The sequence below is a fragment of the Osmerus eperlanus genome, chromosome 5, assembly GCF_963692335.1.
Source record: "Osmerus eperlanus chromosome 5, fOsmEpe2.1, whole genome shotgun sequence".
In the NCBI taxonomy this organism is placed as follows: Eukaryota; Metazoa; Chordata; class Actinopteri; order Osmeriformes; family Osmeridae; genus Osmerus; species Osmerus eperlanus.
In genome coordinates this window covers 12,485,383-12,498,945 of record NC_085022.1, presented here as the reverse complement: position 1 = coordinate 12,498,945, position 13,563 = coordinate 12,485,383, and the positions used below count along the sequence as shown (strand labels likewise).

Below are 13,563 nucleotides of genomic sequence, written 5' to 3'. Positions count from 1 at the left end.
ATTTGTGCAACAACACAAACCAGGTGAGACCCACAGTGACACAGGGCATTGTGTCAGACATAGGGCAAGGGTGTTCAGGAAGGTATTGACTGATGGCTGGCATTAGGCATTGTACAGGATGCAGGCATGTACTGTGCATGGAGTTATCATTTTAGACATAGCATTTTTGTGTTTTACTTGATTGCCTAACTAATATTGATTAAGAACTCTGGAGCTTAGCCCTAACTCCTCGTTTTAAGCAAAAAAAAAAAATCAAAGATGTGAGTGTTTCATGTCGTATCTGAATTGTTGCATTGACCTGCAGTACAGTAATACTGATCTGTAATTGATGACAAACATTTTTGAGTTATGAAAAGCTGGAAGTAGGTTACTAAATGTGCCCACGATGAAGTAGATATGCCGTTCTAGGTGCACCTGTTTCTTTAAATCCCGGTGAAAACAGCCCAAGCTCCGCGCCACACCTCTTCCTTCGATCCAGCAATTACACGTGCATTTGCCACATGCGAGTTATACTGAACCCACCTCCTTTCTGTAATTGGTTACTTGCCAGGCGCTAAATATTTCCATTGGATAAGGAGGTTGTCTTTCGTCCGTTTGCGCCTGTCTAAAAGATCTGACGTCAATTGGGTTTGAGTTCAGAAATTGTGATTATTCAAAACTTTGAATTGCTCGAATTCCCCTTAATATTGGTCATTCACTCACTAAATAGCCTACATAAAAAGCATATTATTTGAGTCGATATTAGAGCACTCTCGTCTACTGCTTGCCATTCTCTACAAAATACAGCCCACGTCGTTTAACAAACTTTCAGCGGTAGCTGCTTTGTGTATTAGTATCCTGTTTAACCCATTTCGATTACCGACTGCATTCTGAGTCAAAAAGTTAGAGCTAACTTTTTAGCAAATAACATAAGCAAAGGTCATCTGCTATGACTCAATAATAAAACTAATTCTTGCACTCAGGTTTCATCTCCCTTGCAACATTAAGCCTACACCTTCTACTCTAATATCAGGTTTGTGTAAACTCTGCAAGTTCAGTTTTTTTTGTCCACAATTTTAATAATAATGAGAAAGTGGGAGGAGGTTGATTTCTACAGTAGCTCGTCTGGTCTTCGTCAGATAAGGGGAGGAGTCTCACACTGACAAGCGACTGGCTCTTCAGAGTTGGTCAGCTCCCTAAAATAGCAGTCTGTTTGTAAATGTGACTGAAATTACGTTTATGTCACACTGTATCCATTGGATCCCCTGATATAGAGTATCTATATACAGCGAGGGACTCGGGAGGAAAGGTGAGTAACAAAAATAGCAACAATATTGCACAGAGGGACACTGGTAAGTGTGCGAGGACGAAAGCACAAGAGGGAGACGTTGAGTGAATTTAGGAACGGTTTGCAACCTCTTACTGTACATGTATGTGAGAATATTGTATCGCATAATATGTGTCAATATGGAACGTACACTTTTAGAAACGAATGTTAATACAACCATTTGACTACCCTTATTGTAATTCAAAGGAGGGAATGCTGTATTTATGTTCATTGTTTAAACTGTAATGGAAATTTACTTTTTTCGCAAAACTTTTATGAGAATTATAACAGCAGGCATTTCAGAAAGTTGTCTTATCTGACTTTCCAAGAGAGTCAGTACTTTAACCAACGTTCCTTGTATCGTGAAGCTGTGACTAAGAAGCGCAAAAAAGCTATGACAGTATGACTCTTTCAAGATAACAGATTCCCTCTATAACTGTTGTGATGTGCTTTGGCAATTGTTTTATTATTATAATCCCATTTCCATTCAAATAATATCCATATCTTAGAAAGTTTCTTAGCCTATGCCATAAACATCGTCAGCAGATTTGGTTCATTCGAATGTGCAGTAGCCTATATTGTTGAGTAAATTGGTAAATGTGAAAAACATTAGTATTTAATGTAGGCGGTTATTTGTGTCGATAACACATGGGAAAGGTTAATAACCTCTGTGTACCTGTAGCTATTGTGAGGCAACCGACATAAACCAGCATTACACTCTCAGGTGTTGGGGATAAGCCTTGACTTCGGAAAGGAGAGCTTAAAACAGGCTAATGACAGATGATTGATAGCCTTATCGTATAGTAGTAAGTTTTGCCACGTATTTTGTCGTACAATTTAGGTGAATGCGTTGAATTGCTATGATTACAAGTTTATATGTTGCTGGTTAACTGACCCTTGTTCTGGTCATTCACTGTTTTGGACACTCACTGTTCTATCAGAACTCAACTCAAATGATTTATACTTTGTACAGTTGGTTCTGTTCAGACTGGTACCTATATGCTTTGAACAAATATAAACATGTTTTATATAGCCCACTGTGAATATTGAAACAACCCACATTGCACATTGTTTTGATAAATGATTGTGAATGGGTGTTGAATTAATCTGGACCCATGGTTTCTTGTAGATTATGGATACAAAATATTCACAGCCACAATGTATTGCTTTTTATTAATTATTAAGTATGTAAGTATATAAATACATAATCATTTAATTTAAAGTGGTAATCAAATAGCTAAATATAGTACAATATTATAATATCATTTACAAAGTACAACACTTTCTACCGCAAAATAATAGAAGTTTGTGCTTGAAAAGTATTACTAAGAATGAAACTTTTTGGGTCTCTAAACAGAAGATGACAGCAGACAAGAATTGACTGCCAGACCATAGTATGATGTATTGTTACTGTGAACTTGACGATGACAGCCATACTTTATGGAATCTTCAATTGACTTGACCCCAATGCAAACATAGATAATCCATACAGTCGGGGGGGGGGGGGATACTGAAGATGCTGACTGATAAATGGTGTTGACTGTGTAGCGCTGAATGATTTGTAACTTCTACATAGGGACTATTTTTTATTGAGAGACAGTTTTGGTACCCTCTGAAGTTGTTTTTTTTGTCTTCTGTAGATTACATGAACATTACTGTCCTAGTAAGGGGGTAGTGAATACTAATGGACTGAAGCAAAGCACCTAGCACTACCCAGTCATTAGATCTGTGACACCCTAGGCAATGGGCCCAGTTGCTCAAAATGTGCGTGCACAGTATAGTGTGGTCCTGTCTTTTATGTGGAGGAGTGGCATGGAGATAGTTTCCATCTCAGATGAGAAAGTTAAATGTTCTGTTGTTTAATACCACTGAATGTGACTTCATAGCTATCCTTTTAACACTTTACTGTGAAACCCCCCCAGAATAACACATTTGGCATATGTTCTCCCAAGGTGTCTGGTGCAAAGTGCATAAGTTTATTTATTGAATATGATTGATCAAATATTATAGGTTGACAGCGTGTGTGTGTGTGTTTCCTCAGCAACAATTTGTAAATACATCCTTGGCGCGTGCTGAGAGTTTTACTGGGGTAAAAAGGGAGATGTTGAGATGTTGAGAGGTGGTGATTGGTGTGAGGAGCGAGAGGCTGCAGTGTCTCCCACTGTGCTCGTCTGAGTTCTCCACAATATCACAGCCTGGTCTCAGCTCCTCTCCCTCTGATGAAGAGGAGAAATGTGAAGTGTGTGGGCGAGTCTGATCTGCAATTAACACTGGTTGTCAGAAGGAGAATGCTGGCGTTTACAACGCGCCTCTGAATCACTGTGCGAAACACTTTCTTCTCTCCTCTCCCCCTCCTAGGAGGAGAAAGCAGCAAGAAGATTACACCAAGGAAGAACTGAAAGAGAGGAAAAGAGGGAGACAGGAGCTGGATATTCTTGGTCCAAGGAAGAACATATTTGATAGCTGGGTGAGCTGAATGCACTTTTCTCTATACACTATAATTAGTGTTTTAGAACATATATAAAAACACATTTGTGAAATCACATGTGTTTCACAAGAGCCGTCCCCATGTTGTGTCTGCATTGATGTGTGTATAGATAATGAGATATACCCTCTAATGTGTTATGTGTGCTTTTCATAGTTTTTTTTATTTTTATTTTGTATTTATCTTAAAATCTAAACTGAACAATTGGTTAAGTGTCTGGCTGTGCTGTGTGATAGTGTCAGCCAAACAGGGACCTTGGAAATCTCACCATGTTAAACCAGTATACTACTATGTTACAAATGCATGCAGGCTGAACTGGTCTCAAATGTAGCTGGCTCATGAGGCAGAGCTTGAAAGAAAGATTTTCTAGAGGTAGTAAAAAGTACCACATCATTGGTGGGATCCAGTCATGCTCAAACATAAACGGAAGGAAATCAAGTTTGTATTAGCATAATTGCCATGATATATATATATATATGTATTTTTTTTTATCCAAGAAAAAAAAAAAAGGTAATTCAGTCCTCTTAACACCACAACATTAGCTTCTTGGAAATGAAACAAGGAGCTGAAGAAACGTATTAAAGTTCCTCCTTCATTATGGTGTGATCGTACGTGACAAATTCTCTCTCATTTTGAGAGTTAGGTGTGAGGGCACTTTGGCGTTGTTGTTTAAGATGTCTCTGAGTAACAGAGAACCCACGCTGCTTCTCCACAGCGTCCATCGAGGAACACTTCCCTGTCTCTTTTGTTACAAAAGTTTTTCCCGCATGTTCAGTTGGCAACATGATTCATTGTTTATCGGGGCTCCATCATCAAACTGGAGATTCCTGCGTTCTCCTGTGAGACCTGGAGGCAGGATGCAGAATCTTGAGCCCAGTAGATAATGTTTTAGCCCATGCTAGGCTGGTGTTTCCTGTAGACCATTCTAATAGAAAGCAGCCTGCCTCCATGTTTCGTGCAGAGATAAAGTATTAAGGAAGTTCCTTTATCACAGACAGAGCAAACCCTTGAACGTTATTTTTCATTAAAGTCCATCTAGTTCGGAGTTTCTCTCACACATGGCTGTTGGAAGAGTTTCCTATCCCAAAAAGTGTGGTAGTCATAAAATCACTCCCAGATGAGACCTGAGATTCAAGCCCCAAACCTGACTGCTTCCTGTCTGACCACCTGACCACACCACCTCACATTTAATGCCCAAACAGGTTACTCAGGGATGTGAGTGATATGTTTGACAAACAAACAAAATCTTAATTTCAAATTTGTCTAAAAATATTTGCTACTTGTTCTTTTTTTAACTCCAATCGCACAAGACAGTGTCTGTGCTAGCAAGGAAATACGTGTCTGAGGAGTCTGCCAAATTAAACCGTGTATCGAGTTGTAAGGCTCCACAGTTATAACTTTATTAGGCAGTTTCTTAATGTCCTGTGATGATAACTTTCAAGCCATAGGTCTGGGGATTAACTCCAGGCCCTGGCACAGACACCAGACCACATGTACACTTTATAAATACTGTCTACAGAGCTGCGGTTTCAAAGTGAATATTTAGCGAATCACATTTAAACATTTAGTTACAGTGTTCTTTTTGTTGGCATGCTCAAATATATGATTACTAAGCATGAACATGTCAGTCGGAATTAGAACTTGGAAAGTCAGTGTCAGTGTGTGAAAGGACAGAGTTCATTTACACTCACACACATTTACACATTGCCAGTCAGAGGGGAACACCTCGGTTTTTCATTGCAGGACATGTCGCCCACTTTATTCGCAATACCCGTCACTTCACTTTCAAGTTGAGTCGTCCAGTTGACAGTAGCATTGACCAACATGTAGATATTGATATCACACAATATGTTTTCGATTCTATTCACCAAAGGTGTGTGTACAGTACGACTCACGCACTGTCTACGTGAGACAGCCGAGTGCTGACCTTTCAACTGTCCCGCCCTTGCCTGTGACCTCTGGTGTTAAGCCAACACATACGGCCCACTCAGCACATGTGTTGCTGAGCAGGCCAGGCCAGAGCGGCTTAAGGACCCACAGCCTCCCTCCCCGTCTGCTCTTCTCTGCCCTTTCCAGGCCAGCCCTCCCTGTGTGGAGCTATCCCGCCCCCCCCGCCCCCAACCCCTCCCCACTCCCTCAACCCACCCCCACCCCGGCCATACTGGAGAATCAGCAGTAAGATCCTTGAGCAAGGCACCAGCCTGAATCTCTAATCCTCTTTTCACCACTATGACCCTCCACTCCTTGTTCCTCTCCACTGTCCCCAAATGGCCTGGACAGGGTTAACACGGAGCAGTTCCCTGTGAAGCAGTGAGTCATTACTCAGTGTTAAGATAAATAACTCAAGCTAAAGCTTGAAAACAAAGAAGACAGGTGTGGTAGTGTGGCTTCTGAGGTGAATGTGTCTGTGAGTGTGGCAGTGCAGAGATGATCGGTGAGAGGAGACATACATTACAATTTGACACCTTTAAACTCCCTTATACTAAATTTTGTTTGGTAATTAATGTGGTTATCAATGTGATCGCATTTCCGTCTTGCTCTAGAAGTAGATAACCCAAAGAATCACTTGTTTGGGGTTGTGTTCTTGTTGTTTAGAAAGTGAAGGGGTTTTCACAAAGGTGACATGAACATGAGTGTTTATCGAGAAAATAAGTGTCGGATTGCATGTAGTGGAATGTAGTTTGTAGTACTGCGCACACCACATTAATGCACACCTTTTCACACAAATGATTACTTGAATATGCCTTGAAGTTAAGGAAGACATCACTTTGCTGAGTTGCACTTCGACCGAATTTCAATGAGGCTGTGAAAAAAGACACAAATCAAAGGAATATATTAAAATGGAATTTAGCAGATCAAAAGATTTTGTGATTGTTAATGTGCACCACAGTATTCCTTTTAAAAGACATCCAATACATATTAAAAGAGCATGAGAGGGCCAGGGGAGAACTCAGTTTTACATTGCAAGAATTAAGGTTTAAATACAGTGTATAAAATAGAACGATTTTCAAAAAACGAGTTGAATAGAAACCTTGTACGCATTGTATTGTCGGTTCAGGTTGTGCTTGTTTTGTCTCTGATCCTAGTAATTGCTCACTGTATGTGTTCATGCACAACAGACAACCTGAATCAGTGTGTGAAGTCATGACCGTGAGGTGACATTTGGTTTGGAAAATAGTCAATTGTCAATAATCTAATATGACAATGTATGCTGGAGACCTCTATGCAATCCTCTCCCACAGTGTAGCTCTCAGGAGTCTTCAGGCTCTGCTCACTGCGAACGGCCTCAGAGCTGTGGTAAGGATAGTTGCGTTGACGTCCAGTAGTCCCAACAGTGGGAAGCCTTCAGCGTGGGCTGTAGGAAGGTGGCTCTGCCTGCCGGGTTTCCTGCCCACCCCTCGCCTCTCTGAAGCCAGACAGCTGGGGGGATGTAGGGATGGGACACCCATTATCCTCAAGAACACAGCCCGTGTTTACTACCAGGAAAGGGAAGTGACCTAACGCCTTGCAGGAGTCTGGAGGCCGGTCCAGTCCACCGTAGGGTTCAGACAAAGGTCCAGGGTTCCGAAACCTCCACTGACGAGAGTCTGCTTCTGGGTTTTCTTCTTCCTCCTGAGCAGCAGGGTGTGTTCATCTCACTGTGTGGTTTGTCACACTGTGTTTATTACGCAGAGAAGGATGTGTGTTACTTATCCATTAGGAATTGTGTAGAGATGTGTTTTTGTGTGTGTGTGTGTTGGATGACCCAGAGCTCACTCCCAGTTTTAGTAAGATGTGTCCATCCTATCTTGTGATTGTCAGTGATACACGCTACATTAAAGGAAGATAAACAGAGACAGAGAGAGAGAGAGAGAGAGAGAGAGGGAGAGAGAGAGAGAGAGCAGTAAGAGAGACTTGACCCCTACCTTATGAGGAGAGGTAGAAGCTGAGGCAAGCAGGGAGATATCACTTTTACAGGCCATGACATCACCCCCGGCCCTGAGCAATCCTGGCAGTGTCCTGCCAGGGAAAACATTACACCACTCCCGTAGTAAAACTCAACACAGTCTCAAAATCACACTCCACTTCTGCTAGCAATTAGCACAGGTTATCGCCTGGTTTTATTAAAGTGATACAACAATTAGAGCGTCTCCGAATGGGCCAAAACGAGCATTTCTGTTTCTGTAAGTCACCCAAACACTCATGTTTTTGAATTGCTCTCCTAAACATCATGTTCCCAGTAATATCTGGAGGCTGTGTTAGTGGAACTCCAGAGCCCTACTCTTATGGCGTACAAAACGACTGTGTGAGACTGTGCTGAGTCTGCCAGCTGTCCATGATGTTCTCTGCCTCTCTGCCTCTCTGCCTCACTCTTGCATTCTTACACTCACTCTGTCTCTGTCTCTCTCTCTCTCTCTCTCTCTCTCTCTCTCTCTCTCTCTCTCTCTCTCACACACTCACTCACCCTCACTCTTATTCTGCCCCTATGTCTTTCTCTTTCCCTCACTCTTACTCTGCCTCTTTCTCACTCTCTTTCTCTCTCTCTCACTCTGTCTCTATTTTTGTCTTTCTCCCTTCCTCTTTCTGTCCACTCACCCTGTAAGCAAGGTGAGATGTGCTGCTGATCCAGATGAAATGCTTGACCAGATCTTTTAGTGTAAGTCAGCTGTGGACTGTGCTGGTACTGGGCCAGTGTCACACTCCCTGGTGCCTCTGCTACCCTCACCCCCCCCCGGCCCCCTGTCACTGGGCCAGCTGCCAGTTCTGTTCAGAGCATGCATGGGGGGAGAGGCACTTCCCACCAGCAACTGGGCCTTAGTCAGGGCCACAGGCTACCAGCGAACAGTTGGGCTCAAAAGATTCCTGGAGAGGCAGGCAGGCAGGCAAACAGGGCCAGTGAATATTTCTCTCCACTCTATCTCATTCATCTCTCTCTCTCTCTCTCTCTCTCTCTCTCTCTCTCTCTCTCTCTCTCTCTCTCTCTCTCTCTCTCTCTCTCTCTCTCTCTCTCTCTCTCTCTCTCTCTGTCTCTCTCTCTCTCTCTCTCTCTCTCTCTCTCTCTCCCTTCTCTCTCTCTCTCTCTCTCTCTCTCTCTCTGTCTCTGTCTCGCTCTGCCCTCTCTTTTTATCGCTTCATCCATCTCTCGGTCCCCTCTCTGCATGTGCATGGTTGTATTGCCTCTCTAGTAGGAAGGTGTGGTACAGTCCGTGGTAAAACCAACACAGGATACTGTAGCTGCAGTCTCCAGGGATGGATTCATCTCGCTACAGAAAATCTATTTTGGTCTTTTTGAGACCAGTCATCAATACAGCATACCGTTTTTGTAACACAAAAATGAAAGAAATCAAAATAGAGAATCAAATCACTGCATAGCCTATCTCAGTTATGAGTCACAAACGTTTGCACTGCTTAGATTGCATAAAGTTTTTATGTAATAGGACACTGTGGCATACAGGGTAAGTTAAGAGTTCAAGAGTGAAAGAAAAAACAAACATTTATTCTTAGCCATTTCTTCCCATTTTTCTTTCCCTATTAAAAGATGGCCTGTTGGTCTTGAAGACTCCCACAATGCTGTTTAACAAGAAGACCACACTGGCCCGGCATCTCCTACTGGCACCCTCTCCCTTTGTTTATTTAGTCAGATGTTCCTGCAGCTGATCAAAGGACACATTAGAGAGAGAGAATCACATATCCAAGAGGAATTCAAATGTGTTATCTTTATACTCAGGGCATTCCAAAAGGCAATTGGAACGTACAAATGTTGTGCTGCCGAAACCCATTAATGCATGACGTCCCTAATATCCTTACACTGCGGATTCCCCCGGGACTAGCATCTCGATTCATCTCCACTGTTTACCATTTCAGAGATGCTGTCTGTGTAACATCAAAAGGCTGCCACACTACTTAACACAGCTCTGGGGGAGCCTGGGGGTTGGGGCGCAAGGGGGGTTTTGGTGGGGGGGGGGGGAGGGGGGCGTGGGCTTGCTCCCTTCTGAGTTGGCATGATTACCCCCCGCGATGAGTACCCTCTCTGATGATGGACAACCATTGCTAATAGACGTATCACACCACATCACACCAAAAGGGCACACAGTCCTCAAAGTATCACCTGAGCCACAGGGTGTGACTGAGTATGACTGTGTGTACAGTATACAGTATTCTAGGTCGTGAAGTTCAAAGAAGGGTTGCTTTCTTTGATAGGCGTTGAACACGGTCCTTCTTTTTATTGTCTTTTTTTTATGATAGAAATATAGCTCAGAAGTAGTATAATGTAACTTTATCGGTTGTGTGTATTCTTTTACTACTAGAAGGAAGGGAACTTTGGTAAATAGTGACATTCGAAGAGCTCTTCCAGAGTGACTGTCAAAACCTAACTGACGCTTGATAGAAACTGGACTTCTGAAACTGACACACTGTCATAAAGAATGTTGGTGATTGCATGTTTAGTAGACCAGTTTTTTGCCCAAAGACAGAATATATCTGACCACTTGTTGTTAATTTGAAGTGAGTTGTTAGCCACTAGACTGTCAATTCCATTTAGTAGTAGACGCCATATTTCAACTGATTAGAAGTAGTTTGGACAATTGGTGAAAAGGGAATGATGAATTATATCTGAATAAACGTTTTGTGAAATCAGAGAATCAAAAAGGCAATGCCCGTTCTCTTCAAAAATAGGAACATGCAGCATATTTATTGATTTTACCATCTGCATGTATTTTTTATGAGACTTAATTCATCACCCGGTTGCATCAACGAATTTATCATTTTGCTTGATAAACAATGTTTTCGTTTTTTTCTACGACAGCCAACTAGGCATTTACCTTGAACATGAGGGTAGCTCTTTCCCTTGAAATAGATCTAACTGTTAGGATAGGGTCATCTCTTTATCCTTGAGAAACTGAGAATCCATTCATCGGCTGGGCTAAAAAACCTGACTGACGCAAATGGATCATTGGGAATTGAAGTGTCCCAGCAGTAATTATGTTACAACACTGGTACGACACACGACCACAGAGAGGGGGAGATACTCTTCCTCCACCTAAAGGTTTTTATATCTGTTTCCTCTCTAGATTTCCCTATAGTTAACACACTCTCTCTCTTTTTCACCTCCTCTTTCTCTCCTTCTCTCCCTCACTCTTTGTCTCTGCCTTCCTTCCACTCTGTTTTTGTTCTCTGTCTGTCTCTCACACCAACTTGCATGTTCCTACACAAACAACAGCAGAAGCTAAATCTGTTTTGACAATGTGCATCCAAGCTTTGTCAAACAACATTTTGTGCTCAACAATATGCCTGTAGTAAACACAGTTTAAGTACCACACAACAGGGTTGAGTGGGACTGCCTGTCATGGGGGAAGGGCTTCAGTATGTAGTTCTGCTACATTTCGCATACTACCCAACGGATTTCCTCCTCTCACTGTGCCTTTATACCATAGGGAATTGTCTGTCTTGTTATTTTTTTTTGTTTTCTGGAATTCAATATGGTTATAAGTCAGTCAAAAAGAGAAGCAATATTAAATTCACGTCAATGACTTTTTCTCATGGCCCCCAAGGCGTTCAGTCAAAGTCACCTTGCATAGTCCTCTCATCCCCTGACAGTCGTGTGAGGGAGAGTGAGGGTGTCTGTCTGTCTACTGGTGTTTAGTTTCACTCTCGCTGTCTACCGTTCTAAGGTTATTTGTTTCTGTACACCATACTGTACCTTCGAACCACAGTAAATGTAAACGTATATTGTATATTATGTTAGGTCTGAACGTTAGCTGTCTGTCTTGCGAAGAAATCGTTTTTTGCCTTAATCCGAATCTACTAGTTTATTGGTTGAATGTCGTTACATGACCTTCAGCCATTGGCTCAGAGAGTTGCCGGAGAAGAACTGCATCCTGGGGTGGGAGTGTGTGTGCGTGTGTGTGTGTGTGTGTGTGTGGGGGGGGGGGGGGTTATCCCCTATGATGTCATTGCAGAGGTGATAAGTAGCTCTCCGTCTCGGCGCCCCTCTCTGAAGTCCCGGCCCCCAGCACGCCCTAGCTAGCTGACAGGATGGATGATTGTTTGAACTTGCATTGATCTAACATGGGATTGCAGCTGGGTCAGGGGAGAGTTGGAGCGAGGTAGCAGTCATCATCAGGACAGATGAAGCTCTCACTGCCTGGCTGTCTGGTCTGCATCCTCAACCCTCACAGGGACGTCTGGGACATATCCCCACAGGCCTCTGTCATCTACCACAGTAACGACCATCAGCACATACGTGATGTTAGGGATGGGATCGGTGCGAAGGCTTACAGTCTTTCGTCCTCTGTATTCGGGATGATTGAGATGAATGATAAAGATAAGTCAACGTGGAGAAATGTGCGTGCGGAAGCCATTACAAGCTAAAGCGTGTAACACTTGAGGCTATGGCAGTGTCCCAGTAGATTAAAGCTCCTGGTATGTTAGAAATGGTAGGGGTTGATGTTTTTGTTTGATATTTTGTGGTGAGTCACTGTCCTAGGCTTGTTGTACTCTGAGTTGTCTATGACAGGACTGGAGTTAATTCCCAATAAAGCTAAAGCAGACTGTAATGCTGGCCCATATTTAAGTGTACTGTAAATGTTAAACTCTCATTTTCTCACCTGGTTTGATAAGAATGATTCAAATTGGTTTAAGCACCTTCATTATTGTATTTTAACTACTGATGTTTTTTGTTTTTTACATAAAAATGCTTGCTGATCTCAGTATATCTGTATATACAGTAGATATTTGTACCTGCGTCTAAATGCATCCATTTAAGACTTGAATAACTGTGCATACAATGTGCATCGATACATAATAATTGTACACACCACATATTACTGTACATCCCTTAAATGTTTGTCTTACACTGTACAGTATGTGATTATTCCTGCTTTGTAAGTCAGTGTCTCTGATAATGCCAGCCTAAGCGATGAAAGTGAACGTACTGTGGAAGTCAAGGTGTCGCGCTACTGACGCTCTGCTCCAGCTCAAAGCCTCTTTTTCACTCATTTCTGTTCACACATCCTTTCGGTAGATCTTATTAATTATATCTCATTAGTTGCCTTGGAAACAGAGGTGAAGAAATGTAGAGAGGGATGGAAAGAGAGAGAGAGAGAGAGAGAGAGAGAGAGAGAGAGAGAGAGAGAGAGAGAGAGAGAGAGAGAGAGAGAGAGAGAGAGAGAGAGAGAGAGAGAAGGGGGGAGAGAGAGAGATAGAGAGAGAGCGGGAGAGAGAGAGAGAGATGGGCAAAGAGAGCTGGTACGGAGAAACTGTTGTTAAAGGATCAGCAATGTGTCAGATTAGCATCAGGAGACATTAACACTAGTGATGCTGCCGGCCTGCCTGCCTGCCCGCCCGGCAGACTGGCTGGCTGACTGACTAGCTGGCAGGATCCTACCTCTCCCTGCTGGAGTGGGAGATAAGCATGCTCCCACAAAGAAAAGTGTTAGAGCGCGAGAAGCTGGCTTGCCTCCACTTCCCAACCCAGGCCTGCAGGCCCTTTCACAGGTGACGAAGGAAAAGAGGGGAAGAACAAAGTGATTTGTGTGTTCATTTCATAATGCACTTCTGTCAGCTTCCCATTGAAATGCAGCGGCAACATAAGGGCTTTACTTTGCTTGATTTCCCCCTTCTTCTTCAACTCTGACTAGCTGGAAGTGGAACTGAGCCATAAACTAGCACTGTGAATAATGCAGTGACAAATAAACTTGATTTGTATAGCTAATCTTGCTTTTTTTTTAGCTCAAATTACTTAAAGTATATATGTTTTTGTGCAAAGAAAGCATAGCACGTCCAATCAGTAGAT

General features: G+C 42.6%; 1 protein-coding gene across 5 annotated transcripts in view; it reads left to right on the top strand.

Moving 5' to 3' along the window:
* Nucleotides 1-3,640: 3,640 nt before the first annotated feature.
* mef2aa (myocyte enhancer factor 2aa) overlaps nucleotides 3,641-13,563 on the top strand; it is a 53,422-nt gene continuing 43,499 nt past the window's right edge. For all 5 annotated transcript variants that reach the window (XM_062461659.1, XM_062461657.1, XM_062461660.1 and 2 more), the window contains exon 1: nucleotides 3,641-3,773. The gene's annotated coding sequence lies outside the window, so the exon portion shown is untranslated. The remainder of the gene's footprint in view (nucleotides 3,774-13,563) is intronic.